Raw genomic sequence first — 19,256 nt, forward strand, 5'->3', positions numbered from 1 at the left:
CTCTATCTACTATAGAGATTAATACTTTGGATAGTGACACGGAAAAGTGTAATGGTCCTTCATGCAATATGTTGATTGGAGTAATCAATATCAATGTTATGGCCGATTCGGGTTCTCCAATCACCATCTTGGATCTAAGAACCTTCGAAAAATTTTGGAGCAATGTTTTACTGAAGCCTACTGATGTGAATCGAAAGGCATTTGGTGAATTCGATATCACTATGTGTGGTTATTTTTCGGATTCTATTAATTTCAAAGGGAGACACATTTTTACAAAAGTATATGTGGCTGTTAACGGTCGTGACATATTGGGCTGGCAGGATCAGGCAAAGTTGGGAATTATGCTGAAACCCGGGCATGCAGATCCAGTTGTTTTGGGTGAGCTTCCAATTCTCTCTGTTTTGGATAAGGTTGCTATAACTACTGATAACCCTATTTTATCAGTATTATTAGGTAAATTTGCTCCAGTGTTCTCTGATAAAGTTGGATTAGTTAATTTTTTTCAGCACAACATTGTTCTTAAGGAGAACGCAGTTCCTGTTGTTCAGAAATGTAGACCCATTCCATTATCTGCTTGTGATGATCTAAAAAAAATGCTTTCAGACTTGTGTTCTCAAGACATTATTACTCCTGTAGAATCATCTGAGTGGGTTTCTGCTAGTGTCGTAGCACGTAAGAGTTCAGGCGAGATTCGTCTCTGTGCTGATTTGAGGGCACTTAACCGTAATATCCTTATTGATTGCCATCCTTTGCCAAGAATACAGGAAATGTTAGCGAATTTAGGTGGTAGCAGATATTTTACAACTATTGACTTGAAATCTGCCTACCACCAGATTCCCTTAGCTAAAGATTCCCAACATTTAACCACTTTATTACTCCTTTTGGAGTCTATATGTACAAACGTTTGCCATTCGGACTTGCATCCGCTGCTAGTGTGTTCCAACGCCTTACGGATCAGTTATTTTCTAACATTGACGGCATACAAGCGTTTCAGGATGATATTTTGGTTCATTCTGTTACTTTAGAATCTCATTACAATCTTCTGGAACAGGTATTGCAAAAGCTTGAGAGTGTTGGTATGACTGTAAATAAAAACAAATGTAAGTTTATTACTCAAGATGTAGATTACTTGGGTCATAATATTTCTATGCATGGTATAAAACCCAAACTGTCTCTTATCAATGCCATCAAAGATGCTCCGAGACCGCAAGATAAGGATGCTTTGAGGGCATTTCTAGGACTGAGTGAATATTACGCTCATTTTGTACAGAGTTATGCATTGATTGTACAGCCTCTCCGAAATTTGTTTAAAAAAGGCGAAATATATTCGGTCTACTGATACTCAAGAAGCTTTTATTAATGTCAAGAAGTTGATTTTGGAAGCACCAGCAATTAGAGCATTTTCTCATGGTCAGCCAAGGTTTAGGGTCTGTGTTGAGCCAAATGATTGATGGCCAAGAATATACTATAGCTTTTGCTTCGAGAGTTTTAAATAGTGCTGAGTCCAATTATAGCACAATAGAACGAGAGGCTTTAGCATGTTGTTGAGCAGTTGAAAAGTTCCGCATGTACATTTGGGGTTCTAGGTTTAAACTTTTTACTGATCATAAGCCTCTGATTTATATGCTAGGTGATAGCTTTTCTAATAGAGCTTCTTCCAGATTAGTCCGATTGTTAGCTAGGTTACAGGAATATAATTTTGACATCAATTATATTCCAGGAGGAAAGAATGTTAGGGCGGACTGTTTGTCTCGTATTCCCTTGGAAGTAACAGACACTACATCTGATGTGAAAGGTAATGATTTTGATGTTGTTTTTAACATAAGTGATCTGACACAATGTAATAAAATTTCTGAAAATGACAGGTTAACTGCAGATAAAAATGATCTTTGTCTTCAAAAGAGTTAAGAAATTTTTGGTGCATGGTTGGCCCTGTGATCGGAGTATGTCTATGCAAGATAGATGTTTTGCGCAGGTTGCGGCAGATTTGTCTGTTGTAGACAATATCTTGGTTAGGGAAGACAAAATAGTTCCTCCAGAGGGTATTCGTCCAAAGATCATTTCATTTGCTCGCGAGGGGCATTTAGGTACTTCAAGTACAGTCAGGAAGATAAAGGATACGTACTGGAGGCCTGGCATTGATGGACAAGTTAAGGATTTTGTTAATAAATGTCCAGAATGTTTATGTTCAGATAAGCATTGGCGCCTGTCTACTTCACCTTTATGTCCTGTTGAATGGCCTTCTGGTCCTTGGCAAAAATTGGGCTTGGATTTTTCAGGTCCTTTTAATTTGCTTAGTTCTGAAAATAGGTATTTGATTGTGGCCATTGATTACTTTTCAAAATGGCTCTATTTTTCGTTTGTTAAGAGGTCTGATTCTGGTTCTGTGGTCAATTTTTTGCAACGCTTATTCATGGTTGAAGGTTTTCCGGTGGAAATTGTGACGGACAATGGAACTCATTTTGTCTCTAGTGAGTTTGAAAGTTTCTTGGGTGATGTTTCAATCAAACATGTTTTGGTTCCTTTGTACAGTCCTTCTTCAAATGGTCTGGTGGAAAGAGCTAAGCGGTTGCTAAAGGAAGGTATCCAAACCGCTGTTTCTAATAATTTAGATGTTTGCAAGTATCTTTGTCAGAAAGTGTGGAGTTATAATACTGCTCCCCATTCTACCACGGGTGTCTCTCCCTATTTATTGATTAGAGGGAGAAAAACAATTTCATCTCTTAATCCTGCTTGGTTAAAAAGTAAAGTAGGTGATGAAAGTCCGAATGTGGATTTACACAAAATCAGAAAACAAGTTGAGTGTAAACAAGCTGCTTATAAAAACAATTTTGATTTAAGAAAACATGTCAAAGTTACTTCTTTTCACTTCAAAAATGGCTGTGATGTTACAGGATCGTGGTTGGTGGAACAGAAACGCTGTTATTAGAATTTCTGAAGAACAAGCAAAAATAATTTACGAAAGATTCTTAAAACAAACTGATTCAAGTTGGTGTGATTTTGAGGTTCTTCCCCAGAAGAGTAGTATTGAGCATTGTGTTTCTTCTCATTCAACTGGAAATGTTGGGGAGGGTGATTCTAACAATGTTATTCATCCTGATGTTGAAAGTTTACAAAATTCTGTTGGGGATTCTGGAGATCATGCAACTATTAGATGTAGTTCTCGCATCAGGAATCCTGTCCTTTCTAATGATTTTGTTTATTATTAAATTTCTTTTTTTTTTTTTGTAATATATTATAGGAAGGGGGGTGTGTAGAGAGTGTACTCCTTTAAGGTAGGCATGTTGCTCTGTTTCTATGTATTCTATATTCTAGAATTGTTATGATGCACATTTCTGTCCAGTGGCAGTTCCTGATGTGTTCAGTCGTGGGCCTTCTGTATGGAATAAATCTTACATCTTCAATACAGAATTTGAATTATTCATTTTATTTGATGCAAGGATTTCACTTCCTACAGGGCTGCTGTTTCTCCAGCGTCCATCATGGTTCTGATGTCATCTGTGGCTGCGATGAGGGCAGTCTCAGTGCTGTGGTATGCTTGAAATCCGGACTGGGAAGGGTCAAGCGAGTTGTTGTCCTCAAGGAACGCGGTGAGCTGTTTCTTGACGGTCTTCTCGATGACTTTAGCCGGGAAGGGGAGAAGTGAGATTGGCCAGAAGTTCTTGAGTTCCCTGGGGTCTGCGGTGGTTTTTTTCAGGAGGGCGTTGATCTCAGCGTGCTTCCAGCTCTATGGGAAGGTAGCTGACGTGAAGGAGCTGTTTACGACGTTCCATAGGTGGGGTGCGATGATGGTGTCGGCCTCGGTGAATATGTGATGGGGACATGGGTCGGAGGGGGAGCCGGAGTGGATGGTGTTCATGACGTGGCTGGTGTCTTCGCTGCTGATGGGGGTCCAGGAGTTGATGGTAGTGGTGGTGGTCATTGGGCTGGTGTCCAGGGGTGGGAGTGGGGGCCCGAAGCTGTCATGTATGTCTGCAATCTTGCGGTGGAAGAACGTGGCGAGGGAGTTGCAGAAGTCTTGCAAAGGGGTGAGGTTGTTGTTGCTGGCGTTCGGGTTCGAGAACTCTTTGACGATGCTGAAGAGTTCCTTGCTGTTGTGGGTGTTGTTGTCTAGTCGTTCCTTGAGTGATGTCCTCTTGGTGTTCCGGATCTGCTAATGGTATTCGCGGGTGGCGGATTTGAGGGCTGTCATGTTTTCCGTAGTCCGTTCTTTGCACCAAGTCTTTTCGAGGGTTCGGCAGGCTTTCTATGCGGTTTTGAGAATGTCTGTGAACCATGAGGGTTTTCTGGTGGTGGCCTTGCTGTGGGTGTCCTTGAGTGGAGCGAGGTCGTCGGCGCAGTTGGTGATCCAATGTGCGAGGTGAGCACTGCGGTGATGGAGTCGGGAATGTTGGTGTCGGCAGGTAGGTTCTGGTTCAGTGATGTGGTAAGCAGGTCTATGGCGATTTTGCTTCAGCATCTGCGGGGGATCCGAAGCGTGTGGATGTGCAATGTGGTCCTCTTGTATGTGAAGTGTACGCAGCTGTGGTTGGTCCAGTGTAGTCCTGTGGCATGGTTGAAGGCTATGTGGTTGCTGGCTGAGAAGATGGCGTCGAAGGTATGGCCGGCGAGGTGAGTGGGGGAGTCCACTAGTATCTTGAGTCCGAGGCTGGCGAGGTTGTCGAGTAGTGTGGTGGTGGCGCTGTCGTTGTTGTTTTCTAGGTGAAAGTTCAGGTCTCCTAGGAGGATGTAGTCTGGTGAGGTTAGGGCGTGCGGGCTGATGAAGTCGGTGATGCTTTCGCTGAATAGCACCCGTGGGCCCGTGGGTCTGTAGATGAGCGTTCCTCTGAGGGTAGTCAGGGGGTCGGTGTGGATCTGGAAGTGTAGGTGTTCGGCGGCGGGGATGGTGTCTTCGGTGTTGGTCATGATGCTGATGGTTTTCCTGTAGATGATGGTGATCCCTCCTCCTGATTTGTTGATGCGGTCCCTCCGGGTGAATTTGTAGCCGTCCGGGATGGCTATGGCGATGTCGGGGGTCGAGGAGGCGTTCATCCAGGTTTCCGTGAGGAAGGTGACGTCCGGTGCTGTTGAGTCGAGGAGGTCCCAGAGGTCGGTGGCGTTCTTGTGTACGGAGCGGGTGTTGAGGAGGATGCACTTGAGGTGGTTGTTTCTGCCTGGTTTGTCGGGCGTGGAGCGGTTTTGGAGGCCGGTGAATTTGCAGGCTCGACAGGTGAAGGGTCTGTGGGTGTGCTTGGGGGTGTTTTGATAGCAGGCGGGCGGTCGTCCGGTGTTGAGTGCACTGAAGGTGGCTGGGTCGTATCTCAGTCGGCTGGGTCCGGTGAGGACCAGGGAGTTCTGGCGCTGGGCGCGGTCCACGTGTGGATGGGCATAGACGGGCTTGCCTTTGGCACGCCTTCGGCGCACAATCAGCACGCCGCCATAAATGGCCAAGTGGGAGGGAGGAGAAGCTAGGAGGCGGGAGGGGGGCGGCAAATGGGAAAGGGGGCAGGTACAGAAAAAAAAGGGGCAGGCCACAGGGGAGCAGCAGCGGCGTGCGGGCGGGAGCACACGGCGGGAAACGGTCCCGAGAAGGGCGGCGAGGGAGCAAGCACAATAACAATATTACAGTGACAATCACGGGCACAGAATACAAGCGGGGGGAGCACAAGGTGGGAAAACGGTCCCGAGAAGGGCAACGAGGGAGCAAAGCACAATCACAATATCACAGTGACAATCACAGGCACACAATACAATAATCAGAGGATACTCAGCTGCAGGAGCAGCGGCGAACTCGCGGCAGTAGCGGTGAGGACTTGTGAGGAAATATAAATTTTGGTCGAGTTGTGTTCCCTAGCGCGTACCCCACCGTCTCCATGTACGAGTTAAAGTGCATGTAACTTCCCTCCTGTGCCAGCTATGAAGACGCAAATACATTTGCGTCCAACGTTAACATGTCCTCTTTCAGACCCACCCTGAATGGGTTGGATAGTCCGTCCCTAAGTATGCTATGCCAACGTCTTTTTGTAGTGTATTCTACATGTTTTTCAGCTCTGGCAAAGTAGGCCCAGAATTTCTGCCATCGAGCCTTTTTCTTCCTCCTGACTCTGAAAGCCTCAGCCCAGGCTGCCTCTGTACCCGTGAACTCTGACTTACTTCCAGCGCGGCTCACCGCGCTTAGCTCAGCCTGCTGCCTGCCAAGACTGACTTCAACCTTCGAGTTATCTGTTCCGCTCCTCGAAAATACATTCCTGCCTACTAGCTTCAGTAAACATCCCACTCAGCTGCAGAGCCAAAGGACCTGCCTGTCTCCGTGCAAGTAATTCAAGTAATTCATAGCCTCTGTTACCATGCTCCCATGGAAGGCCCATGCCCCCACGCTTCTCATGCAGACACTCAGGCGCTTATACACGCACTCACAGTCAGTATAGAATAGCTTCTGCCCCAGAGACCTTTCCGCCCAGATAGCTCAGTTCCTAAACACCAGATATCAGATATGATAGAAGCACAAGTTGATCTGACATGCTAGACTTCTGTCTCTTTCCGTCAGTGCAAATGTCAAGCCCCCTGCACCCTCCAGTTTCACGTCAATCACACGTCATGCAGCTGCGCGCGCATCCAAGCCTCTGATTTCTGCTGACATTGCAACTTTCTGCTTAGTGCCACCCCTTTGTGACACCTATCTGTGACGTTTCTAGCACACACCTCCAGTTCACGCCTAGTCCACGCCTTCTGATTACGCACTAGTAACACGTGGATGCTGTTATCTTGTCTACTCTCAGCTGTTACGCCTACTCTATTACTTCCTATGATGTAAATTAAGTATATAAGCTATGTATTGTCAATAAAACATTGCTCTATCCCTTCTTCCACCCCTGTGGTGGGAAGAACATGATATCCTGGTCTTGACCATTCCTTTTTAAGGAATAAAACCCCTAAGAACTCTGACACCACGGACTCTGGTTCTTTCTTTCCGATTTGAGTTATTATTGATTAAGTACTTACCTGCATAGAAATTACGACGGTAAATTATATATTTACATCATTTTGGCGCCCGAACAGGGACCCCTCCCCCACCTCACGCGCCGGTTGGTGCGTTGTAAGCTCTGTCCCCTGCCATCAGTTAGAAGGAAACTACGCGTACCGGCAGGATTTCCTGTATCTCCCTCTGGCCCACGGAGGTGACGAAGATTACGATCAGTACCCAGACGAGGCGGTGAGGAGTGCGGAGGATCCCAACCAGAGCCTAGCCGAAAGAAGCAAGGTCCGAGGTGTCAAGAGGCCCACCAGTTTTCCGAGGTTTTCCGAAGTTTTTCCGAAGTTTTCCGAAGTGTCGAGTCGAGTCCAGTCGAGTTTTCCGAGGCCTTCAGTTTCCGTGCTTCCCAGTGAGTACCATTGCTGGGACGTATCTAGACGGGTTTGGGTACACAAGTCCGGTCTGCACTGTTTTTAGACAGTGTATCTGTACTGTTTAGCAGTACATCCGTTATTTCAAGTTTCTGCACCGCTTTAGCAGTGTATCTGTGCTGTTTAGCAGTACATCCAGTATAGGGGGTAGTCATATATGTTTCAAAATGTCTTTTCATGTGATTAATGTCGTGGTATGAGTGTGATTGTTTCTAATGTGCATTAATGTGTTCTTGTATAACTAGCTGTATTCAGTATCAAGTAGCAAGGATTGAGCGTTCAGTACCGAGTAAACAAGATGCCGTTTTTCAACAAGTTAAAGCAGATAGGAACTAGGAAAGGGATGCTAGAGGAAGAAATTTCTATCCCCCCTAGGGACACCCCAGGTAATTTTATGTACCATAAGCATGGCATAGATGCCATATTATATCTAGATTTATGGGCTGACTATACTAAACATCTAGACGAAAGACACAGATGGCCCGTTACCGGAACATGGGATGCCGAGTGCATCATGAAGGTAGAGGAAGCACTATGGAAAAAGAAAGCCAGACAATCTCAGAAAGACGCCATAGAGTTTTGGCGTAAGGAATCACATAAGCGTGCTGAAAGAGCACTACGTAGAGAAGACAGACTTAAAGAATCAGACAAGGCCCAAGAAAACGAGTTAGTTACCGAGGGGATCCGAGTAAAATCAGAGCAAGTAGACCGCGCACGAAATAACCTCGTAAACGGTATGAATCTCGCGGCCGAGGGTTCGCCTGAGGCCATTTCAGAAATACCGAAAGACCTGCCGCCACCATTGGTTCCAACTAATGTAACTCATAGGACCACTAAAGACATATTCCTGAATTCTTATCTAGAGGATGTAGCACCCGCTTACACCAACCTGCCTGTTCGCGCCCTGCCTACCGACGGGGACGGGGGTGGTAACCCGCCCCAAGATCATATTCTGCCAGTATCACGACAGGTTTCCCCTGTTCCACCAGCTCCACCACTTCCCGTACCTAAAGTTGATCTACCGAAACCACTTCTACCTGATCCTACTAAAAGACAAATTCAAGTTCAGGTACAGACTCCACAAAGAAATAATGTTCAAGCTTCCGACAAAGGGGGTGCGACCGGGGGTTTTCACACCCCACCATCGACACGCAGGTTACCGCTCGGGGACTTGCGGAATCCTTTTTCATTCAATTCACCCCGCCTTGACATATTCAAAGAAAACCTTTCAGTTTGCAGATATGATCCAGTGCCCGGCAAAAACGATATAATGATGATGGCATCACTACGGTTAAGATCTGCTACTGATTTCCTGCTGTGCTATGCAGGAATGAAGGAGCGCCTGGATAGAATATATGAGTTTGTTCAGACTGGGAAGGACCCCGACAGTATTAAGGATGCCATGGAGCATCAGAAAGTTGACGTTCAAGCCCAGATACTACGTTTTTTCATAAATTGCCTAATAAGAGAACGAGACAGGCCTGGGATAGATCAGAGTGAATTAGATGCACTAAACAAGTGGGGTCAAAATATATCTGAAGGGAAACACGACAAGGGGACTTGCATAGCCAGTATGTACAAGAAAATTAGAAAAGCAGTGATAGAAATACACCAAAAAGAGAAAGAAAAGGCTTCCTCCGAGGGGGAAGAAGAACATGAAGAACCAGAAAAAACTGCAGACACTATAGCATATGTAGGTAAAGGACTTTACCTTAGGAAAGGCATCCGTCCAGAAAGCAAGAGAGTTCTTTTCTCTGCCTTAACCAACCCGAATTCTGCTGAACATCAGTTTCAGGAGACTGATAAAAGGCTTCGAGATCGAGTAGGGTACCATGTACTCAATTCTATGGATGAACAAGAACTAGCCCGGTCAGCCATATCATGGACCGAAAATCCAGACATATATGATAATGACACCGTAGCGCAGACATTTCTGAACCTCTCCCCAGACGAGCAGAAATTAGCAGGTGTATACATGATTCAGCACCTCCTCACAAAGTACAGAAACCAGCATTCTGACCCAGGTCCCTTACCCGAAATATTAGAAGCACTACTCATGGATAGATGGAGAGGTTTAAGTACCAAATTAATTCAAATAATTCTAGAACAACGCCATAGATATGACACTTTCATAAGCTCCGAATATGTCCCCGCCCCGCCCCCAGAAAGGAAAATGTATCATATGGAACGTCGGCATGGCATTGAAAGTCAGAACCCCTTACGAGAAGTACATCCAGTTATGGGTGAAGATCGTACCTTGAAACGCGTGTATGTACACACGCCACTGACTAAGTTAGAACTGTTAGAAATGAAGAAACTAGTACCCTGCCATGATAAAGACCCTGCAGGTTTCCACAGAGAGCTTAAAGACATGTTACTGATGGGAGATTATACGTACGAAGATATCATGAAAATGTTAAAAGTATTACTGCCCACGGGCATCTACGAGAAATTAAAGGAAAAAGAATGGGAGGTGGGAGACAAAAAGATTGCATGGGCAGAAATAGAAGATGAAGAGAACAAACGGGTCCCAGGGGTAGGCCTTGGGGAGAAAACTAAAGCACTACCAGGTCTGATAGTACAGGTTCTGCCAAGATTATTGACAACTAGAAAAGAAGACTGGGATGCAATCTCAGCATGTAAACAGAAACCCGACGAAGATACTAGTGACTTCTATTCAAGATTCGAGAAATGTTTTATTATTAATAGTGGTCTTAAACCAAGTAGCGAGTCGTACCCGCATCTTTTTGTATCCAAGTTAGTTGAGAATTCCCTGTTAGCAGTTAAGAATCGGGTATACAAGGTTGAGAGTACATGGCAAGCAAACACGCCGTCACAGATGTTACAAATGTTACAATACCATCAGAACAGAATTAGAGAAGAACAGGATCAGGAACAGAAACGTATGAAAGACACGAAAATGAAAATGTTAGTAGCCCAGTCGGTCCATACCGACGGAAATAGAAAGGGTACGATCCAGACAGGTCACGCCGCAGCTCCCGTTAAAGGGACATGCAACTATTGCAAGCAGCCAGGTCACTACGTACATGAATGCCCAGTTCTGAAACATAACATAGCGACAGGTAAAACTAAAGAAAGACCGCATCCGCCTAGACAAGACCATAACCAGCATCAGTCTTCACAGAATATGCAGCCCATGCAGAATACACAGCCTACGCATGCTTCTTCACCTACAGCACAGACAGTAGCGGTATCACAGCCGCAGCCCATTGCCGCGTCTCAGCAAGTTTCACAACAGATGTACCAGTATGCCCAGTCCGCTTACCCCGATTATCCACGATATACATGAAACAGCCTAGAGAGGGAGTTTGGCTTGCCTCTTATTGAGATTCCTGTAGATCAAGAGGGTCCTCATGTACACAGTCAAGTATTGGGAAAAGACAGAAAGTTTTTAATTGACACAGGGGCAAGCCGCACAACAATCAGTCATAATGAAGTCCCAGGGGCACCCCTCTCAGGCTCACAGAATGTTTCCCTTGGTTTTTCAGGACAGCCCATTGTAAATGAAGTATCTGAACCAGTCCCCCTGGCTGTGGGTCCATTATCACGTGTTACAGACTTGTTACTTACGAAATCATGTCCAGAAAATCTGTTAGGAATTAAAACATTGAAGGCTCTAGGAGCCATAATTTGCTGTTCTCCGGAGGGAGTTAGACTCTTTCTGCGGGATTTCAAGGGTCATTATAGGTTGCGTGAGTTTGATGTCAGATTGAAAAATGTACCAGACCACCTGTGGGCAAAAGGCCCAACTGATGTAGGTTGTATGCACATTACCCCATACCGTGTTACACTCAAAGAAGGTGTAGTTCTACCACGAATCAGACAATACAAATTACCGCCCGATGCTGTAGTGGCTTTACTGGAAATTATTGAAGAGCTCATTACCCAGGGAGTGGTCGTAGAGACCGACTCCAATATCTGTAATTCACCCATCATTCCGATTCTTAAACGTACTGATCCCAATGCACCGCCAGTATATCGGCTGGTGATTGATCTAAGAGAACTGAACAAATGCATTATTCCACAGTACCCTGTGGTTCCCGACATCTCATCCTTATTGACTTCTATTGATTCAGAAGCAACGTTCTTTACTGTAATTGACCTCAAGAACGCCTTCTTCAGCGTACCTATTGAGCCAGAGAGCCAATATCTCTTCGGATTCAGTTTAATGGACGCAGTTTCAAATTTTCACGCGCACCTCAAGGATTCACAGAAAGCCCCAGCATCTATAGCCAAGCACTGAAAAGACAACTTGATTGTATCACAATGCCAGTTAACACCGCTTTACTGCAATACGTCGATGATCTGCTGATCACCGCACGAAGTGAGCCCGAATGTGAACAAGCATCACTGACAGTTTGACATTTTCTGGCAGACAAGGGACACAAGGTGTCTCCTTCGAAGCTACAATTCTGTGTTCAGCAAGTTGTGTACTTGGGTCACTTGCTGTCCAAAGTGGGGAGACAGCTCACTCCCGATCGCATTCAGTTAATTGCAAATATGCCACAACCCCAGACACAAAAGGAAGTGTGGGCCTTCATAGGCCTCACCTCGTACTGCAGACAATGGATTCCTCAGTATGCATTTCTAGCTAAACCACTCATTCAGTTAACAACGCAGGAGGCAGCGACTTCGACTGTCCTTCCCTGGACTCAGGAACATACACAAGCCTTTGAGGAATTAAAGAAAGCATTATGTCAAGCACCAGTTTTAGCGACACCATGTTACAGCAAACCGTTTACACTTTTTGTTACAGAACGTGATGGTACAGCATTGTCTGTCCTCACTCAAGATCAAGCAGGTTCACATAAGCCTTGCGCTTATTTTTCAAGTACATTGGATTCAGTAGCCCAGGCACTCCCTGCGTGCTTAAAGTCAGTAGCAGCAACAGCCTTAGCGATCAGACAGAGCGATTCAATTGTTTTAGGCCATCAGTTAACAGTTCAAGTTCCACATTCTGTAGAGGTTCTCTTAAACAGAACCCAGACTCAACACCTGACTATAGCACGACTGACAGGTTATGAATTGACACTATTCCAGCCACACATAGAAATCAGACGCTGCAGCATTCTGAACCCCGCAACACTGCTACCTACAATTATGACAGATCCAGCCCCGCATGATTGTATAGAAATCATTAATGCAGTAACAAAGCCACGACGAGACTTAACAGATGTCCCACTGACAAATCCAGACCTGACACTTTATGTGGATGGTTCATGTATGCGAACAAGTACAGAAGAGTTAGTGGGCGCATATGCAGTGACCACTGAAACCGAAGTAAAAGAAACACATCGTATTGACACACTGTCCGCTCAGGCGGCAGAGCTTATTGCTCTGGCCCGAGCCTGTATACTAGCCAAGAACAGAAATGTTAACATATACACTGATTCCCGTTATGCGTTCGGAGTCGTACACGACTTCGGAATGTTATGGCAAGAACGAGGTTTCTTGACCTCTCATGGTGCCAAGATACAACACGGTCCCCTCATTCAAGCATTATTAGAGGCAATACATCTGCCCTCAGGCATATCAGTCATGAAGTGTAAGGCACATACTAAAGTTACAGATTCTGTTTCCCAGGGTAACGACCTGGCAGACCAGACAGCAAAACGTACAGCATTGACTCACACTCAGACAACTGACATGACAAAGACAATAGGACCGACAAATTGTATGACAGTCAGAGATCCCACACTAGATGTTATCGATATTCAGACACATGCTACCCCAGATGAAATAAAGAAATGGATTGAACTAGGAGGGATCCAGACAGATCAAGGTTGGATGACGAAGGGAAAATGTACATGGTTTCTCCCTGACTCTATGGTTCAAGTCATAATTAATACAGCACATAGTCCAGCACATCTAGGGGAAAAAGCGATGTTAGACAGTTTACAAAATCTTTGGAGCAATAAACACTTACGAGCAGCAGCAAAACAGAAAGTGCGTACTTGCATGATCTGTTGTCAGTTCAATCCAGGTAAAAGCGTCCCTGTAGAGCAAGGTGGATTTCATCCTCCCGATCACCCTTTTGAAGTCCTCCAGATGGATTATATCCAGATGGACCGTTGTCGAGGATTCAAATATGTCCTCGTAATTGTTTGTGCACTGTCCCGTTGGACCGAAGCTTACCCAGTCTCAGATTACACTGCTCCGACCACTGCCAAGCAGCTGGTTCGTGAATTCTTCCCACGGTACGGCATGCCTCGTGTCGTGTACTCAGATAACGGTCAGCCATTCTCATCTGAATTAATGAAACAGGTTTCCTTGCTGCTAGGATATCAAGGGAAATTCCATTGTGTCCGACATCCCGAAGCCGCAGGCCTTGTAGAAAGGCATAATCAGACACTAAAGACACGCCTTGCTAAAATATGTCAAGAGAAAGGGGTCGACTGGATAGTCGCCCTGCCAGTGGCACTGTTCTATATGAGAATGGTTGCCCATTCGAGATCAGGACTATCCCCGTACGAAGTGGTCTTTGGTAGACCACCGAATATGTGGGGGACGCCCATTCCTAAGAAAATTACTGATGTTGATTGCAATATGTTGACAGATTACCTTGCCTCCTTGATGTCTGCACTCCAATCATGTCGTTCACAGGTTGCCGCAGCCTTCCCTGATAACACTGATGTAAAGCCGCATGATGTCCGTCCAGGCGACCTGATTCTCATAAGGAACTTTGACAGGAAAAGTCCGCTGGAGCCCCGCTGGAAATCGCCGAAGACCGTTCTACTTACTACAAGGACAGCGGTGAAAGTTGAGGGCCGGAAGGGGTGGATCCACATGAGCCATGTTAAATTATGCAATGAACTGAAATCCGACCCAGGCTCGTCCACCCCTTCCAAAGACTGTATCGAGCCCAGTGACTTTGAAGTTTCCGAACGAGAGAAAACTCCCCAGGAGGAGTATAAACTCAAGCTTCGATCTAGCAAGTCAGACAGTTTAATTGTTTAAGTCCTCCCCTAGGTGAATCGGTTAAATAGTTTCTGACATGTATCCCCTAGATCGAGATAGAGAGAGAGAGAGAAAATTCAAGAAACGTACATACTGCAAATCACTGCGTAGTCACTGTATAGTGACATTATTAATCATGTTTTTTCTAAGTGTTCTGATAATTGTTGCCAGTGTACTTCTTCCAATCTATTGCCCTATTTTCAAGCATGAACAATCTGCTTACAATGTTTCTGCTGAACACTCTTTTAGCGAGTTACCTCCACATGAACTTTCTTACAGACTTGCGCTGCGCAACAACACATTCATTAGTATGTTACACCACTCCCATCAGACTAATAACGCTACAAACTGCTGGATATGTGGCCGACTCCCTCCCTACCAGAATTACAAGGGAGCTCTGCCCCTCTTTCCGTACCCGTTCACTCACAACGGCTCCTGTGGTGCATGGTTCAAAATAATTAATTCTTTAGATCCTGATATTGCTGTCCTCGACGGGAGCTGGGTTTGGGGAAACCTGAACTTAGTCCTGCTCAACGTCTGTTACCCTGATAAGGAGGGACTCCCCATTAGAATAGGAACTGATCTAGAAAATGAAGTATATGGACTAAGTAATTACACAATTAACCTTATGATTCTTACTGTTGAATCCGAAGCTGCACCAGTCCTGCCCGCTATACCAGTATTACCAGTCACTGGTGAATTATGTGTCAGAAAGAAAGGTTCAGTACACTTAGGTCATAGTAAATGTACTACTGTGGTCGAATTCAGTGATCATGGTAAATCATCCTTTAAAGTTACCCGTCATTCTTATTTTGTTTGTGGTCATACCGCATACATACGTCTGCCTCCAGATTGGGATGGTACCTGTTATATTGCATTCCTTCTGCCACCTGTTTTTCTAGCCCCTCCTGATTACCACAGAAACACAAATCTAGTAAAGAATAGAATCCGAAGAGATCTCCCGCTTGTCGACTATACAGAAACGGCATGGGAACAATACACCGATTTTAATAAAGGATTCTTCTTCTTTTTAGGCCCCGTCCAAAACAGTAAATTAATACGTAGATTAACTAGAACCCTTGAAGCTGTAGTACATGAAACTGCCTCCGCCTTAGGTAACCTAACAGAGGAGCAATCTGCCATGCGGGTTGTTGTCCTTCAGAATCGTCTTGTTATTGATGTCATCTTGGCAGATAGAGGTGGAGCCTGTAAGGTCATCGGGTCAAGTTGCTGTGTTTTCATTCCACAAAACGCGCCATCTGTATATCAAGCTATTACACGTCTGCATAAAATTGCAAATCAGATACATCAGAATCCAGGCACCTGGACTTGGTCCGGTTGGTTCTGGACAACGTTAACCGCTTGGGGATGGAAGATCCTATCCTTCCTAGGTTTTGGCCTTGTCATAGTATTCAGCTGCTGCCTGTGCCTACAGTGTGGGCCGGCGATATGTGGACTATGTGCCACATCGTGCATTGAACATTCCAGTTTTCTCTCAAACAGACAACGGAAGAGAGACGAACAAATTATGTTACAAGAACAAACTGATCAATTTATGATGATCGATATATCATGAAGGGTCCGTAGGGAACAAGGAGGGAATGAGGAAATATAAATTTTGGTCGAGTTGTGTTCCCTAGCGCGTACCCCACCGTCTCCATGTACGAGTTAAAGTGCATGTAACTTCCCTCCTGTGCCAGCTATGAAGACGCAAATACATTTGCGTCCAACGTTAACATGTCCTCTTTCAGACCCACCCTGAATGGGTTGGATAGTCCGTCCCTAAGTATGCTATGCCAACGTCTTTTTGTAGTGTATTCTACATGTTTTTCAGCTCTGGCAAAGTAGGCCCAGAATTTCTGCCATCGAGCCTTTTTCTTCCTCCTGACTCTGAAAGCCTCAGCCCAGGCTGCCTCTGTACCCGTGAACTCTGACTTACTTCCAGCGCGGCTCACCGCGCTTAGCTCAGCCTGCTGCCTGCCAAGACTGACTTCAACCTTCGAGTTATCTGTTCCGCTCCTCGAAAATACATTCCTGCCTACTAGCTTCAGTAAACATCCCACTCAGCTGCAGAGCCAAAGGACCTGCCTGTCTCCGTGCAAGTAATTCAAGTAATTCATAGCCTCTGTTACCATGCTCCCATGGAAGGCCCATGCCCCCACACTTCTCATGCAGACACTCAGGCGCTTATACACGCACTCACAGTCAGTATAGAATAGCTTCTGCCCCAGAGACCTTTCCGCCCAGATAGCTCAGTTCCTAAACACCAGATATCAGATATGATAGAAGCACAAGTTGATCTGACATGCTAGACTTCTGTCTCTTTCCGTCAGTGCAAATGTCAAGCCCCCTGCACCCTCCAGTTTCACGTCAATCACACGTCATGCAGCTGCGCGCGCATCCAAGCCTCTGATTTCTGCTGACATTGCAACTTTCTGCTTAGTGCCACCCCTTTGTGACACCTATCTGTGACGTTTCTAGCACACACCTCCAGTTCACGCCTAGTCCACGCCTTCTGATTACGCACTAGTAACACGTGGATGCTGTTATCTTGTCTACTCTCAGCTGTTACGCCTACTCTATTACTTCCTATGATGTAAATTAAGTATATAAGCTATGTATTGTCAATAAAACATTGCTCTATCCCTTCTTCCACCCCTGTGGTGGGAAGAACATGATATCCTGGTCTTGACCATTCCTTTTTAAGGAATAAAACCCCTAAGAACTCTGACACCACGGACTCTGGTTCTTTCTTTCCGATTTGAGTTATTATTGATTAAGTACTTACCTGCATAGAAATTACGACGGTAAATTATATATTTACATCACTTGGGCACACTCACGGGGAGCCGTGCAGTGCGTGGAGCGACCGGCCCAGCGTAGGGTCAAGGTCACCTGGACTTGGCAAGTGTACCTGCTTGCCAGGCCCTAACCTTCTCTTTCTTACTTATCAGTCACCCCTAAGGTAGGTCCAAGGTACCCCTGCAGGTTGGATGCAGTGTATGTGCAAGGTAGGACATGTCCTGGTGAATGTGTATTACTGCCTATTTCATTTTTCACTATTGCAAGGCTACCTGTTGCCATAGGACAGAATGGATAGTTTGTTTATAAGATCGTATAAATATAACTACCCCTAAGAACAAGGTAGAAAAATAAAGTTTAATATGACTGAACTCAGAGTCTAAAGATGCATCTTTTATTAAAGGTGATTTTAGTATTCTGTTTTGAAAATACCACTTTTAGAAAGTAGGTATTTTCTTGCTTAGCCCTCCTGTGTGCCTCTGCCGGGTTTGTGGAGTGACTGTCTGGTTTTGGGATGACTGGGGCTGGGGAGGGGCAGTGGCTCCAGAGAGTCTAGATGGGTCAGGGATGGGCTGAATAGACCTGGGCTGCATTTAGAGTAGGGGGAGGAGAATGGGCCTGGTCTGCCTCAGGCAATGCTGTCTCCAGCCCTTGCCAGGAAGCTACACCAGAGAGGACAGAACTGTTTCTGGCTTGGCAAAGACACTCTCTGCCCCAGATAACAAAGGATTTTGGGCTATAAATAGTGGGGCCCAAACTCCTAAACTTTAGAACTCTTTTGGAACCAAGATGACTGCCAATAAGGAGAACTGGAGGAGCTCTGAGGAGGGACTACCACTTTGCTGTGTGCTTTGCTGTGTTGGCCTGCTGTTGTTGCTTCTGTTGCGGGCAGTAAAAGGATTGGACTGAGATTTCTGTAATTTTTTTGTGAGTTTCTCCAAGGGCAAGAGGTAGAACTTGCCCCCTATTCAAGAAGTCTCAGGAACAGTAAAGACTCCAAAAGCTTAAATTGAATGCATTTTTATATAGAGCAGTTTCTATGCCCAACACAATGAAATAAAGTGAACAGATATTCCTAATGAAACTGAAATTGTGCTAACTTTTCTCAATTCAAGTAAAAATTAAGCCTGGGCGGAATTTCAATTACTCCAAAGTAATTTTAGTAACTTCAATAATTCTATGTTACTGTCTGATGCAGATTTATAGATAATAATGCAATGTAATTAGGAGCAATTTAGGGCTGAAATACCTTACCACAAATGCAATTTTATTGAGAGAGAGCAACTGCTTATGCTTGCTATTTATGTTCTCTTGCATTCAGCTCTATTCGTTAACGCAAAATGCATCCTCGTGTTCATTTTGGGTATGAGAGGGAATTTTTGCACCTAGAAACTAGCACTATTCCAATCATGGAATTCTGTATAATCTAGCTGATTTTTGTGATAATTCAGCATGTTTATGCAACACTGAATAACAGGAGTTGTTTACCCTGGGTAAAAATAATTGGTTTCTTTCTCATTTGCAATCCTACAGGAAAACAACAGCCCTCAAATACTCTGTCAATAGTTGACCATGTTGTTGACTCCTAGCTGCCTCTCTTTTAGGTTACTTTAGTTCATTCAGGTCATATTGGGTATTTGTGGTAAGAGTGTCCCTTAACCAAAGAAAGGAAGGTCCCCCTACTATCTCTGATATATATTCATCAGTGTATTACAGAGCTTCTTTAGCCGTACCCGCTGACACTGTTGTAATGTGTAATTCAGGTATATCACAGCAATGTATTTGCTGAATACTGTCTGCTGCTACCTACATAAGCCAAACAAGGACAACCCTAAATGCCCACAGTGAGATGGGTAATTCAATAACATTAAAAACAGTTGTCCTGTGGAACTCATTCCAGGAATACCTGTAGTCTAACTTCAATGTATTCCGCTGAATTGTACAAAGATTAGTGTTATGTGTTAGCTAAGACCCACTATTTCACTCCTTGGTAGACATTATATTGTTATTCATATCGTCCAGATGAGGTCTTACAGTTGAAATTGGGTTGAAACACCCTGTTCCCTAGTTACAGAATGAAATGAAGGAAATAT

The 19,256-nt window shown here is 44.8% G+C and overlaps 1 protein-coding gene across 1 annotated transcript in view; it reads left to right on the forward strand.

Moving 5' to 3' along the window:
* LOC147725927 (long-chain-fatty-acid--CoA ligase ACSBG2-like) overlaps positions 1 to 19,256 on the forward strand; it is a 279,020-nt gene that overhangs the window by 253,273 nt on the left and 6,491 nt on the right. The gene's annotated exons all lie outside the window — the stretch shown is intronic.

The sequence above is a fragment of the Lissotriton vulgaris genome, chromosome 3_1, assembly GCF_964263255.1.
Source record: "Lissotriton vulgaris chromosome 3_1, aLisVul1.2, whole genome shotgun sequence".
Taxonomy (NCBI): Eukaryota; Metazoa; Chordata; class Amphibia; order Caudata; family Salamandridae; genus Lissotriton; species Lissotriton vulgaris.